This window comes from Phasianus colchicus, chromosome 5 (genome assembly GCF_987193195.1).
Source record: "Phasianus colchicus chromosome 5, bPhaCol1.hap1.1, whole genome shotgun sequence".
In the NCBI taxonomy this organism is placed as follows: Eukaryota; Metazoa; Chordata; class Aves; order Galliformes; family Phasianidae; genus Phasianus; species Phasianus colchicus.
This window is the reverse complement of record NC_143440.1, coordinates 18,384,916-18,412,204: the sequence shown is the minus strand read 5'-3', so window position 1 is coordinate 18,412,204 and position 27,289 is coordinate 18,384,916. Positions and strand designations below refer to the sequence as shown.

The following is a 27,289-nucleotide window of genomic DNA, read 5'->3' as shown; positions in this document are numbered from 1 at the left end:
AATACTTTGTTTTTGTAGAAGGGCATTCTGTATTCGCCAAAAAAGCTGCTGACTTAATCATTAGTTATGATGAGAAGAGATTTAGTGCTCTCTTTCTTTACACTGTCAGTGAGAACAATGTCTATGAAAAAGCCTATGCTTCCCATTATAAATCACTATAAGCTCCATGAAAATTTCTCCTCTACCCTGGGGTTTAAGTGAGCAAATACTCGGTCATGCAGAATCCCAATAGTAGCACTTCATGCTTAGCTCTACAAGTTTATGAAATGCTATGGTTCACTATAAGTCCAGGCGCTACCCCTGCATGCAATTGCCATTGTGTAGCAATTTATGTATGGCTGGTCTTTGATGAAATACCTACCAGTTTTCCCCTCTCTCCTTGCTGACTGTGTCTATTTTTGAAATGCTTTAAAAATGGAACACAAACATTTATCAACGTTTATCACTAGACTACATTTTAGAAACAAGGTACCCGCTACTTCTTCATCTTCAAACATTCAGAAGAAACCATCCCAGATCTTATTTAGGGTAAGCAAGGATTCAAAACCAAGGCCATTCAACACAGAAATAGTGTATACACGCTTCCCTTCATTGAATAAAGAATATTGTACTAAATCATCATAAGAAGATAAATTTAACTTTAAATGGTTTGGAGAGAAGTTCTGAGATTTATAAGCCACTCTCAATATAATTTTTATTAAGAAATACCCAGAACTAAGTATCCAGGTTTAGAAACCTTCGACCTTTATTGCCTTGCTATTTTCCCTCCTCCCCCTTATTCATAGTCACATACACTGGCTGAATTTTATCGTATGCTTTGTAAAGAAAAAAAAGTCTCTTTTTTGAGCTTTCCACACATCTGCAAGCATTATTTTGTTTGTTGGCCCAAAGTGACAGCATTTTCAGTATTTCCTAGAAGCCTAACAAGAGGTTCTGAAGAAAGGAAACCAGCACACTTTTCCTAGGTTTTAGTGCCTTCTAATATTTAAATTCATTCTTATGCTTTTTTCTTACTCATTGCTTTTTCTGTTTCTTGAAGAAAACATTCTTATTTCAGGAAAGGGAGATATTTGTGTCATGCCAACAAACCGCTTCAGTCTCCTCCTTTTCCGGGTTTAATGTTTTGAGCTTTATTCAAAATTCCTACCACTGGGCTCAATTTTGAAAGGGAGGACTTCGATTGAAAGTTCTCAGCCACCCACACTGGACCTGGAAGGCCACTAGAAATAGCCCTTGCCTGCTTCATTTCTCAGGAACCAGAATAGACACATTCCCTCTGGTCTGCACTCAGATATGGATTTGGCTCAGTAAGCAAATGTCAGCTGCAGAAGCAGCTGGCTGCAGAACAGTTTTCGTGGAAACTGACAAAGCATGTGTCCTCTGAAAAGACCATTTCACTAATTCATTCTTATAATTTTTTATTTATTCTGAATGAGCTTAGAAATGCACAAGAATCACTGCCTAAAGTCAAATCCCTATCCATCCTTTGATTTCAGCTTGATTATTGACATTATTATTGCAAATAAAATTAATTATAAACTTATACTGAAAAGCTGTTTTTTAGATATCTGCAAGACCCCTGTACTAAACTGTACCAAGATAAAAGCACAAGCATTGCAGATCTCTGGCGACTGTAGATCTCACAGCTCCTAAAGCTATATGCTGACAAAAGGAGTTTGATTTTCACATAAAAGAAAGACGTGTCCTAACCTTAACAGGTAAATAGTACCTAAAGATGTACCTACCTTAACTGCCTTATTGATATCTGAGTTTCCAAGCAGACCAAAGCTCTAGAGGCAGGAGCTGAGCTAGTCCTTGAAAGGGCTGAAAACCTGCCTGAGAACAGGGGTTGTGCCAATGATGGTGTCCCAGCTAGGCCTCCCACAGGAGTTACTGGCACAGGCTCCCTCTTGCTTCTGTGGGGATGAGTTCTTCAAGACAGACCTGACCCTGTACAAAAATAAAGAATGGCTGATTGAAACACAACATTTTCCAAGAAAAAAAGAGAGCTTTTATGTAAATAACTTCACCATTTACATACAAAGCAGAGGTGAGGCCCAAGTATGACTCCATCATGGATTGCCAGAATCTCAGACTAAACCCATCTGGAGCTTTGAACAGGACCAAAACTCTCTAAAATTCTTGGATGCATCAAATTCTCCACTGATCAAAATAATTACCATTTGTAGTACTTCTCCCTCCTCACCAGTTCTGCAGTCCCCACAAACAATCAAGTTACTCAGCCATAACTGTACTCTGTAGATGTGTTCCCAGTTCCATCTAACCTTGCTAAATAAAATTTTTATTTTACAATACTCACTGGGATTGGTGAAATTAAAGCTAAAATTACAAATAATAAAATATACAAAAATGTAACAATTGCTGCAGTCACCTCCTTGACTGATCTATTTGATTTTATTGGTTTCCTCCATTCTTTACTCTGGGTAGTCAGTGATTTTTGCCATCCAGCCTTTGCCATCCAACAACACCTTTTGCTTTGGTTTTGAGTCCCACGGCTTCTTAAGAGCAGCCTCCTCCCTCCCACTCTATTGCTAGCAGGGCATTCCCAAAATCAACCACTGGATCTTTGCTGGTCTCTCCGGGGCAAGGCAGGACTGAGCAAACAGAAAGCTCTCTCAAAGGATCCCTGTCCTTTGTGCAGTCTAAGTCTAAACCAGAGATGAAGAAAACAAAGCAAACGTGACCCTTGCAATTGAGAACCTTTACTGGTACAAGCAGTACTATTAAAGTTGAATGGGAACACACATCAGAATAATTAAAGTAAGCATGAGTAGGCTTTGATTGCAGGAACTCTGGGTGACCACATTTCACTTTCCCTGTCATTGACTAAGATAGAATTTCCTCCTTCTCATCAAACGGCAGCTCTTTTATTTATGGATTATGTCTATGTTTTGTGAGGAGGTAAAGTTACTGATAAAGTTTTTCCTGAGAAAACATGCTGCATTTTCTTTCAGCTTCACAGATGATTGCAGTTGATCACATCTGTTTTCCAGCAGACATCAGTGTATCCAATTAGAAAGATGACAGAATATTTCAGAGGTCTTAGGATCATTTGGTCAGTCAAAAGATTTGGGCTTTGAATAAAGAGCAAGGAGGCAAATATGGTATGCGCTATTTATCATGACAACCCTGCATGGTAAAATATTCTTTTAAAACTAGTTACATAGAGGTAATCCTTAGCTTTAAATGTGTGAAAAGCAGGAGAATATTTATTTTTTTATTATCTTATAAATCACAATGACTCAGTCAGGTTTAGTCCTGGCTGCATCCATTGAACTGATGGGAAATTATTGGGACTTCATGGTCAGAAACAATTTCAAAAAGGAAAAATAATTAAACTCTGCTTTTTCTTGAAAGAAAATATGAAATCTTTAGTTAACAGCTTCCACTATGTTGCTGCAAATGACAGCAAGGAAAACAAAATTCCTACAGAAATACAGAGAACAAGATATCAAATAAATTATCAATTTTTAGTTCAAAATCTGAAAATATCTTTGAAATGTCTCTGTTTTTCACACAATTAATTTCTTGATTTTCCACTAGTGCTTATGTTTATGGTGTCTTCCTGGTAATCTATAAATAACTTTACAGGATCTGACAGTTGAAACCATAGTACCTCCAGTACAGACATATGGACTCAGTCAGTTGAGATTTTCTAGTTATTAGTTTTGTGTGTTTTTGAAAAGATAAAAAAAATCCCCCCATAAGCAAGAGAGAGCAATTGAGAATTAAGGACAGGAAAAAAAAATGAACAAACAAACAAACAAGCAAAGACAGAGTTAGAGGATACACTGGAAAAAAATCACGTTGAGGAAAGCCAAGAGAATAGGCTTTTGAGCTAAGTGCTGCTTGTGAAAAGGCCTTTGAACAGCAAATAAATATTCTTTGTTGCTTGACGTCTGCAAGAAAATAAAGCTTTGCATATCTGTGTAAACAAATGGAACTATATGAAAAAAATCCTTTTCACAAAAAGAAAAAAAAAACGCAAAACTTGTAATTCTATAGCTAATCAGTCACTTATAAAAATGAAAGAGTTAGTTAATACTAAGTTTTCATAGAATCATAGAATCATTTGAGCTGGAAGGGACTCTTAAAGGCCATCCGGTCCAACTCCCCTGCAATGAACAGGGACACCTACACTAGATCAGGGTGCTTAGAGTTCATCCAGCCTGACATTTGGTGTCTCCAAGGATGGGGCATCCAGCACTCTGGGCAACCTGTGCCAGTGCTTCACTGCCCTTGTTGTAAAAAACTTCTTCCTTATATCCAATCTTAATCTCCCCTCTTTTAGTTTGAAATCATTTCCCCTTATCCTAGCGCAAGAAACCTTTGCATGTCTTTCAGATGAAACTTTGAACACTCAGAAATATTCTTTTGAGTGTCATGTTAGTGACATTAGAGACATTCAGCATTAGACACTCCATGTAAACACTTCAAAGGAACTAGCATCCTCTCCCAGACTTTAAAACTCTCTGGACTTTGAAACTTTCCTTGTGGTTCATGCTCCAGCAGCACCCCAGCATCTCAGCTAAATGGAACCCCTTGAACTGACCACTTGGCCAGCCACGCTCTGACAAAAGAGAAATGCCTGCTTTCTTAGATAGATAATTGCTGGAATTAATCACATATATGCTCTGACTTAAGCACTGTGTTGGAGCACTCCTCTCATAGAAACTGAGCCCGTGCTCTGGGACTGCCAACCCAAAGCCCTAAGGAGCAAAGGTGTTGTGCTGGCAAGGTGCTGAGCTGCAGCTCTCCTTCCAGGGGGTCTCAGCCTTCCAGTGGGGGTGTTAAACTCCTCAGGACAAAAGGGGTTCTGCAAGACCTTGTTATATGTGAAACATAAATAGGTGTATTGGAGCCTTTCATGCAGTCTATTTTACTTGTGCAAGTATGTTTTTTGTTAAACACATAAAACACAGAGTGGGTTTTAATGGTTGATCAGATCCTGTTAAAGCAAATTGCATGTTTAAATACAAAGGATGAAAGGGCCTCTATTATTCTACAAATTTCTAGCAGCACTGCACCTTAAAAGGAATTTTATAGCAAATTTGTAGCTTTGCAACCAGCTCATGAACCAGAGGGCATAAAAAGGACATGTGTTCCAAGAGCAAATGCATTCCATATTTCAGAAATAATAAGTTCTTGCTTGAACCCAGATCCCAACAATGCAGGGAAGCATGCTTTGCTATATTCAGCAGAACGTTATTTCATTGAGGCTGTTAACCTGGTGTATGTTATAGACAATCAAGACATGACTAAAAAGCTCCTGCTTTTTAGAAGAGAGCCTCAGCACCTTACTCTTTAATTGCAAGTCATGCAAACATTCAAGACTAAAGATACATGCAAATTGAAACACTCACCCTATCAATCAGGCTATCAGAGGTGAAAAAATGGAAAGGCCTAATAGCAAAACCTATCAATAAGATTTTTGAAGGAAGCACCATATCTGTAGCTGATGATGCCTTTGAGTACACAAACATCGTGTTTATACAAGCAAGTCTTGACACAGTCAGGAAAAAAATTTTCACGCAGTCCTATAATTAGTTTCTTGCTATTAAACACAGATTATGAGATTAGAAGGTGCAAAACATATACTTCACATAGCCTTCAACTAGGGGAATGCTTGAACCCCTGAAATTGTAAAAATGCTAACTGTCTTTGAACTAGTGAATTATCATGCACACAGCAGCTTAAAGATGTTGGGAAAGCAGATACGAATAAACCAGAAATAAGAGCAGGCAAATATGGAAAAAGGAGGAAAAATGTAGAAAGTGAAGGCTCCTGCAGATCAGTGTTCCTAGAGCTAACAGTCAGGGTTTAAGGTGTTATTGCTGCCAGCTGTCTGCTCTGGTTCTGTGCTAGAGGCTATCACCGTGAACTCTTCATCAAGACTCTTTAGCTGCCATTAATACTGTTTGAAAACAAGCTACAGTAATAGGGGATCTGACACAGGCTTGATCCTTGTGCCTTTCCACATGCATGAGCAACCCCTTCTGCTGCCCCAATGAGATTCAGCAGAGGTTGTCAGCTGGAGCCTTGAACGCTTGGCTAGGGCAAGGGCAGACAGAGGGAGAGTACGTGATGATTTGCTGTCTTTGATGAGGTAACTGAAGTCTTTGGATTTTTCAGCGCAGAATGGAAAATCTTGCTTCTCTACTATACAGGAATATTTTACTTAGTTGTAGTCATCACTTCTGATTTCTGGCTATAGCTTTGTTTCATACTAACAGTTTACTCATATGTGCTGGAAGTTCTTGGTCCCCAGAAGAGAATTAGGGGGATCGTGCAAATTAGGGGGAAAAAACATCAGAAAGACGAAAAAAAAAGGTTGATTTTTAAAGTACAAAATATTGTTCTCCTATAAGAAAAGTTACACTGGATTGAGACTGCTGAATCAGTGAAAGTCATCAACATCTTGATCAACACTTGAGCTATACATAATAAGCCATAAAATATATTCTGCAAATTCAAGGGGCAGCAAATGATGCAGAGCAGTATAATGGGTTGTCTGCCTCACCTCAGTTCTTGGTAAGCCTCCAAATCTTAAAGTAACTCTTCTCTGTTCTCATTTATGTAAATTCATACATGTAATCATCTCATCTCTGAAGCACTTGAGCTCTTTCCAATAGCACACTAACCTGCAATGCACTAACACCTCCACACCTTTTCCTGTGCTGAACATGAAATGTAAAAGGAATAGGCCTTGATGGGCAAGTCGAGCAGACTCAGGCGTGCTCTGTGGCAGGCAGCACTCCCTAGAGAACTTTATCTCTGAATTCCGCCCTTAAAAACATTGTCTCTTGCACAGATCTGCTTTATCTGCTTAGAAAAATCTTGCTGTGCCAGAAGAGTAAAGCGACTGAGTTGTTTTTTTCTTCTTTCTTTTTTCTGTGTAAGGGCACTGGCATGGCTTTGCTGAGAGCTGAGAGAATGGCCTGTAGGTTCATTTCTCTTCATCCACCTGCAGCAACCCATAAAGCTTTCCCTTCATATGTAGATGGTACTTTTTGAATCAAGTTGTGGGAGAAAAGTCTTCCAAAAATATATCATGATCTCAAATGACTTGAATAAAATAAGTCAAAACGTTGACTGCAAACTTTAGATGAATCAAAGATGAACTCCGCACGACCAGTCAAAAATCAGAGAAAACATTCCAGTTCATTCGTTCCCAGTTTTCCATTGTATCCAAGTTTCAGTTAGAGTGACAAGTAGAAAAATTCCATTTCCAAGCTAGAGAGATCTGCTGGGCTCAAAATCAGTGCGTGTCACTAAGCACCTTTTAAAATTCATGCCTCCAGAATCCCACCACCAGTGAGAACCTTGATTTTCAACATACTGAAAGCGTAGATAAAGTCTGGATTGGTTTTCTTGCTCAAAAAGCGTTCAGATACATCTGTTGTAGAAAATTCCATGTTTTCAGTGGCTTAAATACTCACTGTAAGAAGAGAATCATCTCACATTTGGAAGCTAGATGGCTTGCATCTTTTTCTATTCCTTCCTGCCATCTGCAAGATCTCATATGGGGTAAAAATGGGAAATTACTCGATCAAATCTTCAGCTTTCTTCAGTTTTCTTTAAATAACGTCCTCAGCTTTCTGCCTCATGATTTACATAATAAGGAGACTGTGCTGTTTTATTACATCAGTTTCATTTCTTCAGGGAAAAAGGCTCCAGATGTATTTGACTAAATCATTAGTGCAAACATCCCATTTTTGTAACATCATTCCATAGATCAACTGTAAAGACAGACTGTTGATTTTGGCTACAGGCTTAGGAGTGGACAGACTTTGCCACTTGATCTAAGCAGCTGCCTCCTCATTACTCCCTCCAATGTCATTGTCATGGAGAGAAGTACAAACCCCCAGTGGATCCACAACATGAGCGCCGATTTATAAAACCTGGCAGATGACTCATCTGATAAAAATCACCATTGTAAGGCTATTCAAGGAGTAGATTTAGCACTCTTCTGAGAGATGACTTCCTTTTGTCAGGGTGTTTTCTTTCTGTCATATGGGAATTAAATTAAATACAAAGTGCTGGATCCTGACACCTCAGCTCTGGCCAGTAGGTCTATTAGAAACTCTGGCAATCCATGTAGAGAATTGATTACTCAAGATAAGGATAATGAAAGCCCTTCCTGTCGGAACTAAATGCAACACGGAAATGTAAAAAGTGAATATATGAATGCAAGTTTTATAAGCAAAAACGTTATTAATTTTACCACAGTATTTGTTGTTTTCTCCAACTGATAGCAAAATCTTGAATTATTACTCACTACCAAAAAACGGGAGCAAGATTTTTAAATTACAGGTAAAACATTACTGTGATTCACTTTTGTGCCCTCATACTGATCATCAGAAATGGAAGATTTTAGTTTAAATACGTAATTTTAAATTGCTAGCAAATTGTTCCAAATTATACAATAACACAAGCAGCAAAAATGTTTAAAAGAATACTCTGAAATATCTGAGCTGCTGCAAAGGTCTGGGAAAGCAGATGAACAGCTTCTAAAAGAAGATACCTTATTTTTGAATTGATGACTTAAGAATGAGCGAGTAGTTCTTGTGAAGGTAGATAGGTTTGTACTACACTTGTGCCACAGCTTCTATTTGCTTTCTAGATGCAATTGTAAGACTGAGATTTTTTTTTTTTTTTGGAATGGCTGGAGTTTCAAATTGGATGTGTACTGTCACATCTCCATACAATAAACATTTTGTGTTTTTCCTTTGGGAACTCAGTAAAGATGCCTAGAATTACATCAAAATATATAAACATTACCATGAACGATGATAGCAATGGGCAAGCAAAAGATATTTTAATAACTGACACATGCACTGCTACATGGAGGAAAATTACAGCTTATTTGTGTCTACTGGATTAATCATAACTGTTGAGATCCTTGTTGCTGTGCAGGAGATGTGGTACTTGCACTTAATTGCATCATTTGAAAGCCTTAAAAGAGGGTATTCTAATGATTAAATCAATGTAAACCAGGTTTCAGAGCCAAAATAATCAAATGTCTGACCAAGGCAAATGTTCTCAATAAACGGAGCTTGCCAAACACAAGTGCTAATTAACACCTGATTCTAATTTGGTGATTGTGAAAGTGTGGCAATGGAGCCCTATGATTTTGCAAGTGGAAATAACATTGCTTTCCTCCATTTGGTTTATCGCACAAGTTACCTTCATGGCCAAAATTCTTCCTTTTGATCCGCTCTGGAAATAATCCATCAACATTGCAACAGCTATATTCAGGTTGTACAATACTTCTCTGTCTAAGAATATGTACCATTCCTTGGTGTTTTCCCAACTGTAATGCTTCTGAATGAATTTTTCTCTGCCTTGATGTTGGTCTTAATTGAAGATTTTCAAAACATTTGAGCTTAAAATGTTACACTGACTGCAAACGTCAAATTCAAATCATCACAATTTCCTTTCATATTTCCTGCTATGATTGTTTCTTATTTTAGAGGGAGGAAGAAAAAACACTCTCCCTCTCTCAGCTGAAAAGACCTCCTACAACAAAGCCTGTCAAATTTTCATTCAGTAAGACATAACAAAATCAGAAGTTTTAGTATCTGAGTAATTTTTGAAGTCATTGGGCACGTGATTCATTGCTTAGATAAGAAAGTTTTTTGCCTTCCATTGCAAAGAGTTCTTTGCCTTTACATAATAGGTGAAGACACAGGGCAGACTCAACCAAACAACTGACACTAGGTGGTATATTTGCTGACATATCAGTCGCCAACCAAATGTGCAAAACAACCATATTTTTCAAACAGAAGGAGACTGAAAGGACTACTCACTTCCTGAAGCAGGTAATAAATAAGTGTGTCCAGAGCCAATAGTGAGTCTCTTGTCTGGACACCTGGAACAATTCAGATCTTGGGATCACTAACCTAGTACCATCTCTCAGAATAACTTTTCCCACAATCAATGATAATCTCACAGCTCTTTCCACAAATGAACGATTCAGTAGCACCATCTTATCCTGAAACAAGAGTTGTGTGGAACAAAACAAAGTTAGTGTTAACTTAGGTCTAAATGTTGTAACGCTTCTCACTTACGACATCACTAAAACAACACACGCTTGATCTTCATGCTCAATGTACATAAATAATTACCAAGGCGTCCAATTCATGACACGACTTCAAAACCAGGGTTAGATAAATTTAACTTCTTGATGACTGCCACTATATTTGTTTACAAAATCCACACCTTATCTATTTGATCTATACAACAGTTAGGTTCTACCGATTTTTACACCGACTTTAAAAGTATTTTACTCAATCTCTCATTAAAAAAAAAAAGAAAGAAAGTCTAATTTGTAAGTGCAGCAAGGTCTGCAGAAACATTTACAAAGGCTCATTGGTATTTTATTACTTCTTGCACTGCAAATATATTTGACTGTGCTTAAAGCAACTGCAGTTTGTTCTTAATAAGAGTGAATTTGAACTATAAATGGCATCCCCTCTTTGGAAACAATGCTTCCTTTATCTACTTGTGTTCAAAAGCACCTACCAGGGAAACCCGACTTATCTGTTTCATCTTAAAACTGGAGCTGCCTGTCAAGCTTTGACAATCTTCAGATTCTTTTGGAAATAGGAAGCAACCCATTGTGTTCAAATTTGCTCTTAGTGACAGCTGATCCCACAGGAGCATCTAGTTAGAAAATAATTGATAGCACTTGAAACAGAAAAGATTGCAAATCAGGTATGACAAGTTTGCATTCAATGGCAGTCCTAAAACTAATTGTCCAGTTAAGGAATCAGCTTCAGAAAGAGGAAAAACTTAGGAGGAAGGAAATGAGAAGTTTGTTTATTGCACATACACTTTCATTCTGACAATATTTTCCTTTTAAAAGGCAGGTCTGGAATAAGCAGTACATTAAAGGGATGGGCCCAAAGCAAAACCTCTAAACCAAATACTCTGAACTTTATGACTCAAGCCCATCTGTAGTTTGTTATAAACAAGTCATAAGGCATAAATGAAAAAATCTGGATGCGGAAGGATAGAGGCTCAATACTGCTACTATTGAAGTTAACAGAAAATCTCTTGCTGACTACAGAGGACTTTGGAGGAGGCATTAAAATTCCTAAGTAATACTGGCAAAGCTTCAATCGTGTGCGTGTGTGTGTGTGTGGTGCTTGTGCATATACACACACAGAAACACATACACAACCCAATACTAAGAATTCTAACCCTGATTCTTCTATCAGACCGTACCACCGGATGTCAAAAATGAAGATAACATGGGAGGAAGTTTATTTTGATGAGGAAATCCCTAAATGCTGTTGAAAATATGCTTGGAATGGTTAATTAGTATGTAGGGGCTTTGGAGGAAATGATATCTTGCAGCTTGACCATCATCTTTTTGCCAGGTTTCCCTCTGATTTATCTCTTATCTCCAGGAAACTGTCTCACAGCTTCTGAATCTGCTGTTAGCTAAAAAGAGAAAAAGGACAATGACTCATTGTTGGGCAACAGGACAAGTTCTGTTTGGATTCTGAATTTCCACATTAATGCTAGTTAATGTCCTAGCTAATGTACTTCAGCCCATCCAGGGGATATCCAGGGTGGGCTCTGAAACTAACCAAAAGCGAAAGTTCCTTCACAAAAATAACAGAGAGTAAATGAAGATATAATACCCAAGGGATGAAAATATTGAGTAATACAAAAACTATCTGCTGTATTTTCTATGACTAAGGCATCAAAAATGCCTTATTAATAAATGAAAGTATCGTAAACTGTTAAGTAGCCGGTGACAGGATGCAGCAACTGATACCCACCAGAGTTATTTCTGGCCAGGGAATACAAAGCACATCGACTGCTGCTGCTTGTACTTGAGGGGCTATTTCCATGCACTATCAAGCAAGGCGGGGTTCCTGACTCTGCAGCTTTTACTGAGGGCTGGCGACAAAGATGTGGTTAGCTCCAGGGAGCGTGCGAGGCTCTGCATCCAGCAGCCACAAACAGGAGCACGGCTGGGCAGCACCCGGCAAGCATTCAAGAGTCCCCCGCTGCTGGGCTCCAAGTTCAGCACGGATGTAAATGCTGAGCTTAAGGAAGTGCTTGGGAGGGAAGAGAATGCATCAGATGATCACTGTGCCAGCACTAATGAGTACATCAATGAAAGGATTAAGAAAGGATGGAGACATGCTGAACCCATCCCCACTCCTACAATGCTCAGAGGTGTGGCTTGATTTGGATAAGAACTAAAAATTCAGCGGCTTCTCCAAATATTACACAAAAGGAAAGAATGACAATAACACGATCTAACTGTGTAAATATTTTTTCCAGTTTCACAGACCAAATCCCAAGCATGTCATGTGTCTTACATTTTTATTCCCCCAGCTCTCTTTCCCCAGTGCTGAGCTAACATCTGAAATAAGAGTACACAATCAGTATGTTAATAATCAAGGAGTCTGCTCACTGCATTATACAGACATCAGAGGAATTTCTTCCACTGTCTGATGAATATCACAAACAGGCCTGTTTGTATTAACAGAGCCTTATGTAGCAAGTCCAAAAGTGACAAACCAAACAGTTTTAAGTGGTTGCATTCCAGCTCCAAATGTCCCGAGTATCAAACATCATTAGAAACCTGCATCCTGGCTGCATGTGAGGGAAACAAAGCCTGGTGGAGACCCGCAGTCAGTTGGACTAGACGCTCGGTGTCGAACCAGATGACTATGACAAGGTTTTTCAACTGCCAAAGTGACACTGCAATTGGGACTGCAGCTGGAGAGCCAGAAATACTGTAGCAGTTACCAAGAGGGAAAGCATTTATTCTTCAGAGCGACATTTCAGGAAGGGTTTATGTCTGAGTCATCATCTTTGACAGCGTGTGTGTCCATCAGCAAGCTGAGCTTCTGCAAAACTTTTCAGGGAGGTTTGAAGCTCTGCAGGTCTCTGTGGACATGACCGGCTGCCCTACGAAGTCAACAGAAAGGTTCCCCTGGTGCCTGCTGGCTGGGAACCGGACCCTGGGTGGCATTTCTTGAACTTAGAAGCGGTACAACTCCCAAGCATACAGCCAAACTGAATTGTCACCCGAAATCTAAACATATAAGGCAAGCAGAACCAGCAGGCACAGCTCCTTCCCCATCCTCCCTGCAGCACGTAGGGGGCAATAGCAGGAAAGGAAAGATGAGCATCATATAAATGTTCTTAAGGATAGTGTTTTTTTATTGAATATGTTGTGGCAGTTTCTGTGGGCTGCTCCTCTTTTCCCCTCCACCATCCCAGGCCCCTGAGGGACAGGTAGCCCACCCAGAGCATGCCATGCAGTCTGTGCAGGCCACAGGGTCTGGGCATGCATGGCAGAAGGACAACCATGAGCATCGCAGGCTGCGAGGCTTGCATGCCTTGCCAGAAGGGAGGATGGCATCTGACAAAACTGGGAGAAGGAGTTTCATTTCCCAAAGCTTATTTCAACTAACTTGCTTGGGTTTCCAAAGGGGGCCTGGAAACTGTGAAGGAACAGACTTTCTCATGAGACTTCCTGTTGGTGCTGTATCCAGTAGGACCGGAAATATCACAAGAATAGCTTTTCTTGTGGTATTTTATTACTTCTGCTTCTGCTCCTGGACGGAACTGGGAAGTACAAGGGTGCATGGAAATGAAATATAGTGGTCAGAGAGCCTGCCAAACATTTGGAACGACAACAGCAAGAAAGGTCACTCAGTTAAGTCTCAGGAACTGCTTCCGATCCACTCTTATTTTATTCAGACACATTTATGTGATGCTGCTTTTAAAACTCATTCACTCAAGGCTAGCATCACTCTGTATTCAAACATGGGGTGTCTGTGGGCTCAGCTGTGACTACTGCTGCTGAATTCCTATGGAGAAGTGGCTTCTGTTTCCTAAAATGTTTAACTGACATAATCCATCACCAGAATAGGGGCAAGAAAAAAAAAAAAAACACGAACACCTCTGCTACATCTCCTAGTTGTACTCCCTGTATTTCATATTCTGGCAGCAAATTAGCCATGCTAGACAATATGCACATCTGCACACATACTTTCCATGGTCCGCACCACACGGACTACCTATTTCTTGTAACTGATTTCCTGCTCAAAATTGTTTGACAAATGCTTTGTGCAGACAAATTCTGTCCAGCAACTGTTTGTAAATACGAGCCGCAAATATTTTTTCAGCAATCTCAGGCAGTGGCTGAGTGTCTGGTGGCAGCAGTGACGCAGCGTGAAGGCAGCAGAGCAGCTGTGCTCAGGTCCCCCAGCTCTTCCCGCCCTGAAGGCGAAGGGAGGCAGCTGGAGGGAATCCGCCACCTTGGAGCAGCCGGGAGGAAAGGGAAAGCCAACAACAGCTCCAGGCTGCCGAAAAGCTGTTTGGCGATTTACACCCTTGGCATCGCAATCAAAACTACCTAACCCACATGGGACCATCTCCATTTCCTGTTTGGTTGATGCAATCTTTGCATGTCACTCCTCTTTCTTCCTGAAGTGAATTCTCTTTCGCTGACAAACTAATTTTGTTCCATTATTAAATGAGCGTTAGCTGCTAATCAAGTCTTTGTTTTCTTCAACAAGCTTCATTTGCAAGCAAACTGAATTAGAAGGGGTATGAGCACAGATGAAGAGAAATGCAACTTAAAAGCTGAGATGAGATTCTCTGAGTTCATTGCCTTATTATCTGACTCTGGTACTAAGTGCACTCTGCTCAATTTAGATTACAAAGTGGAGTTTTGCTTCAGATGCCATATGGAATAATCACAAGTGCTTTCAAGTCCTCCTTTTTTTTTTTTTTTTTTTTTTTTTTTTGCAAGGGACATAGGCTACTTGCTTTCTCTCCCTACTTCAGTCTGAAGCCAGCCTCATGGTCTTTCTTTCCCAGCTCCCCAGGCTCAGTGGCACTGCACCGCACTGCACAGGCAGTCAGCTCACCAGCCTGCTTGTCTCTATTTTCTACCCTTCCTATAAGTTGATCCTGGCACAACATCCCATAGTTTTGCATTCTTTCTCAGCCAAGGAGACGCATCAAACGCAACTACCTGCCAGTAGAGGGGAAGTCAGAAAATGAAGGCAAGTTCAGGTGTATCCTAGCATTGTAGAAGGATGAGCAAAAGGAACTGCTAGATGCCAGGCTGGAGCCAAGCTTCTAACACAAATGTTAAGATCTCCATCTTCTTTGAAAAAAATAAAAATTAAAAAAAAAAAACAAAAACATCCTTCAACACAAACTAATATAAACGGGGGAGGTCTTTTGTTTCAAGTTCTGTACTATTTGAGTTGACACTCTTGGACCGCACTTGAGTCATAGCTCGTGGCTACTGGTTCATTTATTGCATGCCTACACTTTTCACTGTATTAAAAGCTGATGTTCAAAACTATAATTCTATGGTAAAAGAGAATTGGAGAGTATGTTCTATTGTTGGAGAGTTGCATAATATATAGATAATTTGTATGAACATATAATAAAGTCAGTATTCTTCTCAACAAACTGAAAGACATTTCTCAGTGTTGACAAATGACATCTGTTGAAGGACTAAAGGATTATTACAGACCAACATGAACAAGTCTTCTATTTTTCAGTGTACTCACACATATCCTGTAACTTGATATTGACCTAAAATGGTATGAGGATGCACATTTCATCCTTCAAGATCGTGCAACAGCAGCCTTCACCTACGGTACAAGAATCACTTGCCATCATTACTCCAGCAATGCAAAGCAACTCCATGATCTTTCCTTTACACTTAACTTCCTTATTATTCAAGTAAAACTGTAAGGGGATGCAAGGAGAATTTTAAAGTCCGTGTGAGTTCTGATTGAAAAAGACACAAAATCCCCTCAATCTGACATTTGCCAGAATAGCGTGAAAGTTTGCAAATTCATAGCGAGATTACATGCATCCAATGCACCTTCATTTCACAGAAGGGAGTAAAATGCAAGTACTGGGTAGGATTGGGTGGTCCAGCTGAATATAGCCATCCTTTTGCACGACATTTCTGAAAAAGCCTGAAACAGCGACTGTTTTTCATGTTGCTTCAGAGCCCTGAAGTGTTAATAGTACTCTCACAACAGCAAGTTTTCAATGTGCCTTAGTAACTATTGTGGCTGGAGAGTAAAAAGTTTGAACAGCTGCAGATTCCATGTCCAATCTCTAGCTATGTTTTTGACAGACCTATTAGGCTTGCATAATAAATACAGAAAAGCTTAAGCAAATACACTGAATATCATTATCAACATTATTATGCGAGCAGATTGCAAACCACTTGGCATCCTAAAATGTGTCATTTGACTAACACATTTTCCTAACATTTTTTCTGTTTTCTGGAGAGCACCAGCACTCCTGAGGCCTGAAAACAGTGGTGGTGCTCTGGTTGTGGACTGTAACAGCTCTAAATTCACTCACTTCTGGTACCTACAGAAAGCTCTGCTGAGATTCTTTTACTTACTTTGCTCTGCTTAGAAATCAAAGGGTGATTTCTTCTAAGCAACAGTCATAGAAATGGTAATGTAATTGAAATAAAAATTTAAAAAGTGCAAGCTGCAAAGCTCAGATTTGTCATCTGATTGAAAACATCATTGAAACTAAAGAGAGTGACCAAAAGGCTCGGGTGCACCTGGAATCAGAGGGTTTGGTTTGGCCAATTCACATACAGGAGTAAATCGTAAAGTAGGAATCTGGGTTCACGTACACATTTCCTGGGCATGTGGGAATGTTTGAGTCTGAGGTTTCGTGTTGAAATTTCAACTACTTATTGCTATGATTCTCATATCTTTGTTTTAATTCCTTTCTAACACTTCAGTCGAACACAGACTTTCAGTGAACTCAGTGCTGGTGACTACTCAAAATAGCAGCTGTAAATTAGTGAGAAGACAAGGAACTAGAAATGGGGGGGGCGAGTCTGTGGCAAAAATTCTTCAGCCAGTCCAGGTTGCACAGGACAGGAGTTGGGTTTGATTTCCGAGAGGCTCACTGAGATCTTTCTGCATTAATTTCATTTAATATGAGGGATGAGAAATATTTTCCAGGAGATTTGCTAAGTTAAATTATTTAAGGTTCAGTTTTGGAATGGATGGAGTGGATAAAATGGAACACTCAGATTGGACAAGAAAACCAGCAGATCCTCTTCATGACCAGGTCAGCAAGATACATTAGCACATGCTTAGTTTGGAAAATGGGCTTAAATCAATCCCGAGTTTTAAAAGCCCTCAGAGATAGATCAAGAAAATGGCGGAGTGAGCCACATTGTTAAAGAGCCCAATGATGACCCTGGACTTGGGGGGCAGAGGGGAACTGGACTCCTGCTGAGCTTGGCAGGTCCTGCTAATCCACACGCAGTGCACCCCGCGGTGGTTCCTCAGCACGGCACACGGGCTGGTTCCTGTCCCGCAGTGCTCTCGCAGTTCCTTACTGCGAGCTCTTTTCACATCCATGGAGGAAAGCTGCCCGCAGCCCACATGTTATCGGCATCGTGTATCTCAGGATCTAACACGTCTCAGAGCCGGTTATCGGCTGCAGTAAAACAAGCAAGATATAAGCATTTATTCCTGTGCCGTGTTTGTAAAAGCCGACTTGCTACCACCAGAACAAATGCTGCTTTCATTGGCTTTCTGGAAATGTAAAGTTCGTATAGAGCCTAGAAAATTAAATTGTGTTCGTCTGGGAGACTGCATGTAGGCAAAATCTGCTTCAAAAGTCAGAAGGCCCCTGAGTCAGAGGAAAGTTCAATTAATTTGTCAGGGAACTGAAAACAGATGATTTCAATCAGCACCAAAAATGACTTCATGGCAGGCGTGCTCTGCAGAAGGCAGAGCCTGACATGCACACACACCAGCAGCCCAGCAGGGTTCACGCCGCGTTGCGATGAGCGGAGCGGCCCGGTGCCCGCTGCCCGCGACACCAACCGGGCGTCGGCACGCCGCGGCGCTGGGCCTCGAACCCGGACCCACGGCGCTGCCCTCGAACCGCCGCCGCGAGGGGCCGTGCTGCCGCTCCTGAACGGCGGCGGTTCCGCTCTGTCCCATTGGCTGCGCCGCCCGCCGGGCTGGCCAATCAGCGTGCCGGGCGCCGGCGGCGCGGTGCCGCCCAGCGCGCTGCCAGCGCGGGGGGCCCGAGCTCGGAGCGGAAGGGTTGCCGGTTCGAGGCCCGCCGCTGCCCGAGAGACAGGCGTGTCAGCGACCGCGGTACCCGGGAGCAGAGCGGCTCTCTCAGGAGCACCCCCGGGCACAGACCATCTCGCCCGCGTTGTAAGCACACAAACTGCATGGATGCAGTGCTGGCCATAAGCCACTCGTCAGTTAAACCGCCCCTTGGCTCCACCTCTGAAGGTCTGAGACTCCTAGGGATTCCCATTTTGATCAGCTGAGATGACAGCTTTTGTGAATGGAAATTAGGGAGAGAGACAAGAAGGCCACAGAACAGCTCTTCAAGAGATAGCAAGGAAACACCTGTTCTCTTATCATATGTTTTTCTCACAAACACACATTCCTACATCCTTCAAACACAATTAGGTGAAAGTGGTGCTTTTTAAAGACTAAAAAATACTTTCATTTTCTGTATGAGTTCACAAAATTTTACCAGGTGTTAATGAAATAACCTATATCCAACTTCATATAAGGTTCAGCTTTACAACACTGGATGATTCAGATTTACAGTAACTACTGGTGCAGTTATGCTAAGGGGTAAAAATAACCAGTGGTACACAGAACAATTTCCAGTTGTGTAGAACAAGTCCTTAGAAGTAGCTTACTGCTTCCAGAATTTAAAGCACCAAACCTGCAACAAGTGCCTCGGGCAGCATGAGCTGCCTGGGGCAATGGCTGCTGCTCAGGGAGAGGCACCCAACTTCCAGCAGTGCTCTCCCTCCTACCACAGTGAACAGAAAAGTGATGGATGACTTCAGAGAATAACCAACAAGTCAGAAGTACAGAAGCTTGCTAAGTAAACTATGCATAACTCATCCTATAATAAAATAAAACATAAAATAACATCCAGAATGCACAAGATACTTCCACAACTGGCCACTGTCCTTCTATGTGAGCTACTGTCACTCCGATTCCCTTTGGTAACAGAAATGTGTTGGTGCTTCGTATCCCCAGCTGGCACCATGATGTCCAGGATTCCCTGGAGACAGAAAACATCTCCTGCTATGGCCATCTTCCCATTACCCTTTTGGGAAGCTCTGGCAATTCTATGACATCCATTTGCTCTCTGAGCACCCAGGAGTCACAGTGCTCTTTTGATCAGCGTATACCTATGCAATCAAGCAAGATGTAATCTGATGTAAAATCAATTTCTCTGGTTTCTCGGTACCTGGAAAGACCTATCTGATGCAACTACTTACTAGGAAGTAAAAAAATAAAAGCAAAAATAAATAAAATAAGACAGACCCTTTAAAGTATGTAAATGAGGGGCACTGTTCTTTCCTCAAAGGCAGTGACAACATTCTCACTGGTTTCAATGGAAGCAGGATGATCTCTATTCTTGAAAAGTTTTGTTTGCTGCTGGTGTATGTCAGGCTGTTCATGAATAAGCAAGCACCCTGCCCCACACGGTTTTGTTGTAAAAGCAAGAACTAATTTATATCCCATATTCTTTTCCAAGCTCGCATTCTAATGGTAGAGGTTAAACTATACAATTGTCTGAATCTGAACAGATAATCCTGCGATTCAAGTCTCAGTTATTGCTATAAAATTATATTTGTACTATTTATGGAATGTGCAGATACAGGGGAAACTTATTTATAGCTGTTTTGACTGGTTCTACTGCGTGCTTAGAGAAGAAACCATGGAATTTGGGGTTTGGCATTTTTGACACCGGGCACATTGGAGGGACCTTAATTATACTGCCTGCCATTTGCTGCTCTGTGGTTATCAGGTCAGTCAGACATCTTGGTTGGAAGTGGTGAATGATTCTCAGCATCAGTCATGTCCTCTCCAGCTAATTATCTTTAAAATGATGTGGCCAGCTCCTCTTCTCTCAGACTGCAGGAAATACTGTCTGAAGTCACACTCTGGAAAAGAATCTCTGATTTGGAAGAAGCTTTGTATTGAATTCACTGCCTGTTTAAATCAAGATAACTAAATCCTTTAACTATCTCTATAAACCTCTGTTTTTCTGTGACCTTGAACATCAGCTTCTTTGAGCATGCTGGTGTTAAGTAATTACATCAACTATTATAATTTCTCCAACCTTTTTGTTATATTCAGTAAGATATAATGTACTTAGATCTGTTAAAGTTCAAATAGAGCATATACTGTTTTGGCTCGATGATGATGATGGTTTATGTGTATGGAGCCTCAGAGCCTCCAGTGATCATGAAGAAGCCACTGCAAATTTTAATTGCTTGTTCTCCAGGGAAGGACGGAGTCAGTTCCTGAGTTCCTGCTATGCTGGCTTTGAGACCTGACAAAGTACCCAGGCTGTGACTTGACATTATGCCAAATCCAGGGATAGAACTGCTACTACCATATCAAAAACATCACGGCTCTGTGACCCAAAATGCTGCTCATTCTCTTGGTCTCAATCATCCAACAGCCTGCTGAGGTTAGGTCTTCACTGTCTGTCTGTACCATTTAGCTTAGTCCTGGATCAGGTATTGCCTGTTCTTTCACAGCTGGAAGAATGCTAGCCTAAAGTGCAGATCATGGCGCCTAACAGAGTTAATAGAAATGTGATTCAGAGCTCAGACTTGATACAGATCAAATTTATGCAGCGGGGTAATTTGATAGCACACGCATCCACTATTTATGGTAATGGGACTGTGTCTGAGAAATATTGTTAGTACAGCATTTTATCTGTAGTTACAGGTCCTGAACTAATAATTTATTACACTATTTTTTTCCCCTCATCAACAAGTGTTCTTGAAAATACAAGATCTTCCTTGAATTTACTCTTAGACAAAAATTACAGAACAAAAATTTTAACCATTGTTTTTTAACTATGCACTAAATTGTTCATGACTCTCTGCTCTTCAAAGGTTGGGAATGGGCTGGAAAGTTGCTGGGTGCTTCTTGTGTGCTACAAGCACCTGTATTGCAACCATTTTAAGGTAGCATTTTTTGCTACCTATAGAAAATCTCATGCAAGATAAGGGGCTATGAACATGATCCAAGAAAAGAGTGACCAAATATTCATAGGTTTTCCTCCACTTTAAGAATTAGTGCCATGCAGCAAAGCACATTGGCATATGTGAATGTCTCAGGCTTTCCTGGCTGTGGAGATGCCATACAACAATCTTCAAATACCCTTTCCCACATGACTGCAGTTATAAGTGGAGTCAGGTGAGGCTGCTGGGCCAAGCTATGCACCCACTCGTACAGAAAAGGATGCGTTGTCCCCTGCTGCCCAATGGATGGATCTCTGTGCTGACATTAGTACAGTTGATTCCTTGGTGAGCTCGCTCAGCTCATTCAGATAATTCAGAAACATAAAGAAACAGAGCTTTTTGCTGGCAGAGGGAACTGAACTAGCTTGCCAAGGGTTCATGAGTGCACTAGTTCCAGTGTAAGGGCAATGTCCTGCTCACAGGAAGGCAGAAGATCGATTTGCCTTTCACAGGCAGCAAACTGTTCGATCACTTCAGCCATCATACACAGCCAAATGCAAAGATAGGGCACTGGAGCAGAAAAGGGGACCATTCTTTAAATAGAAATATAGTTATGCTCATTTTCTCAGCATTTCTCTCAGTATTTCCCAATATTTTAACTCTACTGCAGTATTATAGAGCCCATGGTCTTTGTCAGAAGAGAAGACGCAGTGATTCAGAATGCTTCCTTTCTTTTCCTTCCCAAGAAGGTGGAAAATCATAACATACATCATAAACCAGCATTGTACTCAGTTATTTACCACACTGGTTTTATCCCCATTATCATTAGACGTAAGAGAATCCAATCAAAAATCGGGCCTCTGTTGTGCAACACATGAAACAAGCGCATAACAAAGAGCCAGTCTCTGCCATTGGAGACTTTATATACTTGGGGTTTTATAAAGCTTTCAAACTGGAATATTTTTGTTGAATCCAGGCATTCCAAAATGAAGCATCTAAAGTAGAGAGAAGAAGCTGTATTGGAAAATGTCATGATTGCATTTAAATAAATTACCCTAGTTAGATTAAATGAATAGCTTTTAAAGAAGTAATTCTTTCTGCATTCTGTGCAGAGGTTCCATCACAGACCACCAGTATTCAAAGTAAAGAGCTTGTGAGAAACAGCTGGATTGAGTGAAAAATCGAGAAACAGTCTGATATGCAGTCAAGCCCATTTAATTATGCTTGCTAATTATATTTCCCATGATAATTATATACAGTATTTAAATGCAGCATGCTATTTCCTGTTCAGAGTGATTAAAAACACCCCCGTGATTGGTGAAAAGCTCTTGGTAAGACCTAGGACATTTGAGATGCCACTGATAAGACCTGCTCCCTTGCAACAGGAAGAGAGTCCAAGTTCCAGCAGCACAGGATCTGAGATGCAGCCGTGGGCAGATGAACCGTGTGGCACCTCCAGGGCACAGCACTGCCAAGCCTCACCTGAGAAAAGACTCACAGATAAATCCCTGCAACTATCTGCTGTATCTCTGCTCGTGGGTCAAAATATTTAAATCTGGGTTCTTGAAGTTCAGCAACCCGCTCCTTATTAGCACATCTAAAGACTTGCAGAACACCCAGGACTCCAAAGGAGCAGAAGTCTGGGTTCCTGATTCCTTACCCCTTTCATAACTGTGCTGAAGATTATTATTTACATTTTTGGTAATGCCCGGGTAGCGCCTCGCAGGTTTTATGCTCCATACCTACATCAGAGAAGGAAGCTTACGGAGCAAAGGAGAAGCAGGCAGCAGGGGAGTGCAGTCTGGGGGAAGCAGTGTGACCCCTGGAACAGCACGTGGCCCACAGCAGCAATCTGCAGGGGGATATGAGGCCTCTCTGCATGCTGTTCTCATTCTACATCCTTCTTTTTAGAAGCATCTGCACTTTTGTAGAACTAAACTACCAAACTTCAGTACAAGCCCCACGACAGAACTGGAAGGGAATCCCTGCACTTCATCATGTGGATGTGGCTTATAGGAGAGAATTGGACTTCCTAAATCCCTCCCCCAGGACAGATGGCGCAGCAAAGATCCATTGAATAAATGTCTCCCTTTTGGTTTGCTCCATTCACACATACTATTTATTTTTTTTTTTCCACTAGACATGAAATATTCGTCATTGTTAAGAAGGCATGGCATTTAGTTTATAGGCATGTTCTCCTGGACAAACCCAAAAGTATTGCTTCTTGAAATGTTGCAAAGGAAAATGCTTCCAGGAGTTGGCCTTTGAACTAAGTTTCTGCTTCATTTAACCAGTGAATTTGACAGCAGTAGAGCTCCTAATTTCTCCATGGAATGAAACACTTTCACTTCTGATCAACATGGGCTAAGTATTTTTGCAACACCACAGGATAGTCCACAGAACAATATTACATGAGATCTAAACAAGCTGAACATAATAAGGATTTCTCAGGACAACTACAGACCATCGTCTAATTAGGCAGAACACAATGGGAATGTTGAACAACGGTTGTTACTATGGATGCAGCTATAACCTCAACAATCAGAATGGAAATACTAACCCCTCTCTCCTCAGGAATGCTTCTTATCGGCATCTGAACCAAAATAAATGAAGACAACCTCAAGCCAGCTGTGAGCCACCCTGGTGGACTGGGCATTTTTCACAGGAATGGCCAGAAAGGGTTACCAGCTCAGTTATCCAGAACTCCCACTTATTGGGGATGGGAGCTGAACGTGTGTTAAAGGCTTCATTTAGCTTCATTTAACATTCAATAACAGGAAATGCAGTCTAAAAGGTAAAACAGCACAATAAGATGCAAACTTCTGTTTGTAGAAGGAATACGGTCATTTACTGATCTACCCATAAAGGTATTAGTACATAATTTAGCAAATGTGAACTGAAAGTGGAAGGGAAATCTCTTTTAACAATTTATTTGATTATTTTGGCCATACTTGCAATGTTAAGTATGCTAGATAATCTGGTACAAGAGGCAGATTATTTCTTATGCCGGCATAACTCCTGTATAGAGGCACTGTTTACTAACCCTAAATAATTCCAGATTTACAGCACTCTGACAATAGTACCTGGCCCAGAAGCACTATGCAAGGCAAGTATTTGCACCTGGGAGTATACAAGTACCAGAAACACCAGAACCTTTAAAAAAAAAAAAATAAAAAACTATCATTCAAACTGATAAAGACGTGTGCCTTAATTTACTCGTTTGAGGCTTTCCAGTTACATTCCCTAACTCTCTCTTTTATATATTACTTTTTCCCATCTCCCTCGCTCTTTCTGAGTGAGAAAATATGCCTTTTAGGCCTTTGAAAACATTTTAAACTCAGAACTAAAGCTCCATTCCCATCTCAATCCCATGAACCAAGCTGCTTGCACTATTTCAGCAGTTAATTAACAATGAATGCCTTCCTTTGGAAACTGGGTGAAGCAGGGTGGGGATAAAAGATGAAGGCTGAGGACAGACACAACAAGAATGGGGAGGGAGCAAAGTGGGTGGCTTATCAAATTCCACAAATACCAGACATGGAGAGGTGTTGATTTGTTGCTGGGAAAACCCTGTTTGTTTATGGAGTTTAATCACCTGTTGTATGTTTGTTGTTTGAAACATATGGGACACAATGGGATTGTTTGCCTGCGATGTACTGAAATACAGTACAGTAAGAGTTGTACACACAGGCATTTTAAATCACTGGTATGTGTAAAGTGGGATAACTCAGATCACTAACAGCTAGCTTCCTGGTCAGGCCATGCAAAGGAGGCAATGAAGAACGTGCCCAAGGTTGACAGTCAAAGGAATGCTTTGTTTGTGACCCATAAAATAAATATAATTCTCGGAGGTGAGGCAAAGAATGTTCAAAACAATGCCTTCCACATCACCCTCATATCTGTCAGCAAGGCACTGACTGTCGCACAGCTGGGGCTTCTTTTTGTTGTATTCTGTCTTTTCTCCTAAGTTTTAAGTGGCAGCTGGACTGGATGGGCAAGGACAGAACTGTCTGCATCACTGTAAAAGAAAACCCAGCCCAAATCTTGTGTCTGAGCAACTTCACTCTCTGGCTGCTTGAAGCAGATGACATTTTCGCATTCTTCTCACTCACCTCAGAGATCACAATTCACACTACATTTCACATTTCACAGTAAGGGCTCTGCTGCTGGTCTGCAAAAGAGCTCTCCTACCTTTCTTTTATTACTCTAGTCTCAGCCTCCTGTTAGTTCTTTTTATTCACTTCACTTCTATCTGATTTCTAAACACACAGACATTTCTCTCCTACCACTGGAATTCACACCTCTGTGTTCCTTCTGGCTTCTGTAGCATTTTTCTCTTCTTAAAGTTCCCTATCCTTTCTGCTTGCCCTCAGGACACATACTGGAACATAGAAGTTCTGCAAAAATGCATCTCCTGGACAAGAAATGCAGTACATCTCTCCGGCTCACCTCTCAAACACAAGGCTGCTCCAAAAGTAATGCCTCCAATTTTTATGATGCTGACCCACAACATCAGAGACCATGTTGGTGGTGTGGCAGTAGATTTCAAGCCTTCCCACCAATATTCTGTTACATTTTCTTGATGGATGGCAGCAGAGGAGCAGTCTGACAAAATGGTGTCTGATACAGAGGTACAGATGAAGAAAAGGTATGGCATTGAATTCCTCCATGCAGAAAAAAATTGTACCCAAAGACATTCATCAATGCTTGCTGAACATTTATGGCCACCACACAGTGGATGTGAGCACAGTGAGGCGGTGGGTGATGCATTTCAGCAGTATTTCAGCAGTAACAACAGTGGTGGACCACCTCTGCTGGTGCAGAGTTGTAGCATGCAGGCTCCTGTCTATTGCTAGTGAAAACACATAGCAAATGGTAGTGAATATTTTAAAAAATAGTGTTTTGTAGCTGAAAATTTGCTCTATCGAATTATTTTGCCCTTTGTATGTGTCATAGTTTCCACGGAAATAAAAAGGAGGCATTACTTTCAGAGTGACCTATCTAATTTAGCTATGAATGTAACTCATAATGTAGCTATGAATGTAAGCACAACAGGCTTAAGCAGTGCTTTCTCTTGCAAACCCACTCCTTTTCTCATCCATCACGCAGCTCAGCAGCATCTTAAACCATTTCTGAAATCTTATCATACTTTATCCTTCCACCCTCCACCCCTGAGCTCTGCCAAGATGCTGGCTCCTTCCTTCAGTTGTTCAGGGATGCCAGCATCCCTCAGCCTTAAGTCAAACCTACAAACATGCACTTCTGTGCTTTATGTTTTCCCCATAAATGTCCATAAGCTATTCAGTTATCTTTCTTCCAAACTTTCTCAGAAACAGTGTTCACAAATAACCTCATAAAGAAGACTGCATAAACTTATCTCTGACTGGTTCCTTGAAGCAGCCTTTATGTTCATATATATCACTTTGCTCAGTTTCAGCTTAGCTCATAACCTGTTTGGGACAGGGACCATACATATGTACAGCTCTTAACACACATAATTCCGTACATGCATGGAAATGCGTCAACATAAAATATAACAAACATTGAAAAAAAAAGCTTTTCTAAGGATCTCAGCTCTTATTCACAGTTTAAAAGAAGCTGTTAACTCTGACAGTATAGAAAAAGAAAAGCAAGCCAGTTCATGATCACTGAAAGGCTCTGAATGAGAGAAAACATCTTTTTTTCCTTAATATTAATTTTGTAAGCTAACCCCCATCTTCTGGGCAGTCTGATTTATGAGTTTTGAATGTTTGAATGGGGTTGGCTGTTCTGTGTCAATTAAAAAAAAAAACAACTCCTCTGAGGGACAAGTTCTTAAAAAGTTCATACTTTGCTTCCAATTCTTACAGCTAATAAGCATTTATTATTTTGTTAAAAGTGGAGGAAAACAACATCAGCATCACTTAAATGATGTGGCTTACGTTGTTGACATGCTTTGGTAATAGCAACAGTTTTTGTGGAGTCAGAATAATTAATGATGGAGGCTAAATGCTGTCCACGGAGCATCATATGTTATATCTGTTTTGGTGAACCTAGACTTTAAACTGAAGTTTGGGGTTTAAACATGCTAATTTTGTGGATTGTCGGAAACTACAATCCAGATCAGGACTCAAAGTTTGCGGGGTTTGTAGCTTTTTTAATAGACATTATTAAAGCCTGAGCCTTGAACACCTAGATCCCTGGATATCACAGAGGAAGAGTTCACTTTGTAGCACACAGCATAAAACCAGAGTGGAGGGTTTCTGA

General features: G+C 40.8%; 1 long non-coding RNA gene across 8 annotated transcripts in view; it reads right to left on the bottom strand.

Moving 5' to 3' along the window:
• The window catches only part of LOC116229084 (uncharacterized), a 272,134-nt gene that overhangs the window by 74,039 nt on the left and 170,806 nt on the right, over positions 1–27,289 (bottom strand). For all 8 annotated transcript variants that reach the window (XR_016466798.1, XR_016466793.1, XR_016466794.1 and 5 more), the window contains exon 3: positions 1,746–1,950. This is a non-coding gene — a long non-coding RNA (uncharacterized LOC116229084). The remainder of the gene's footprint in view (positions 1–1,745; positions 1,951–27,289) is intronic.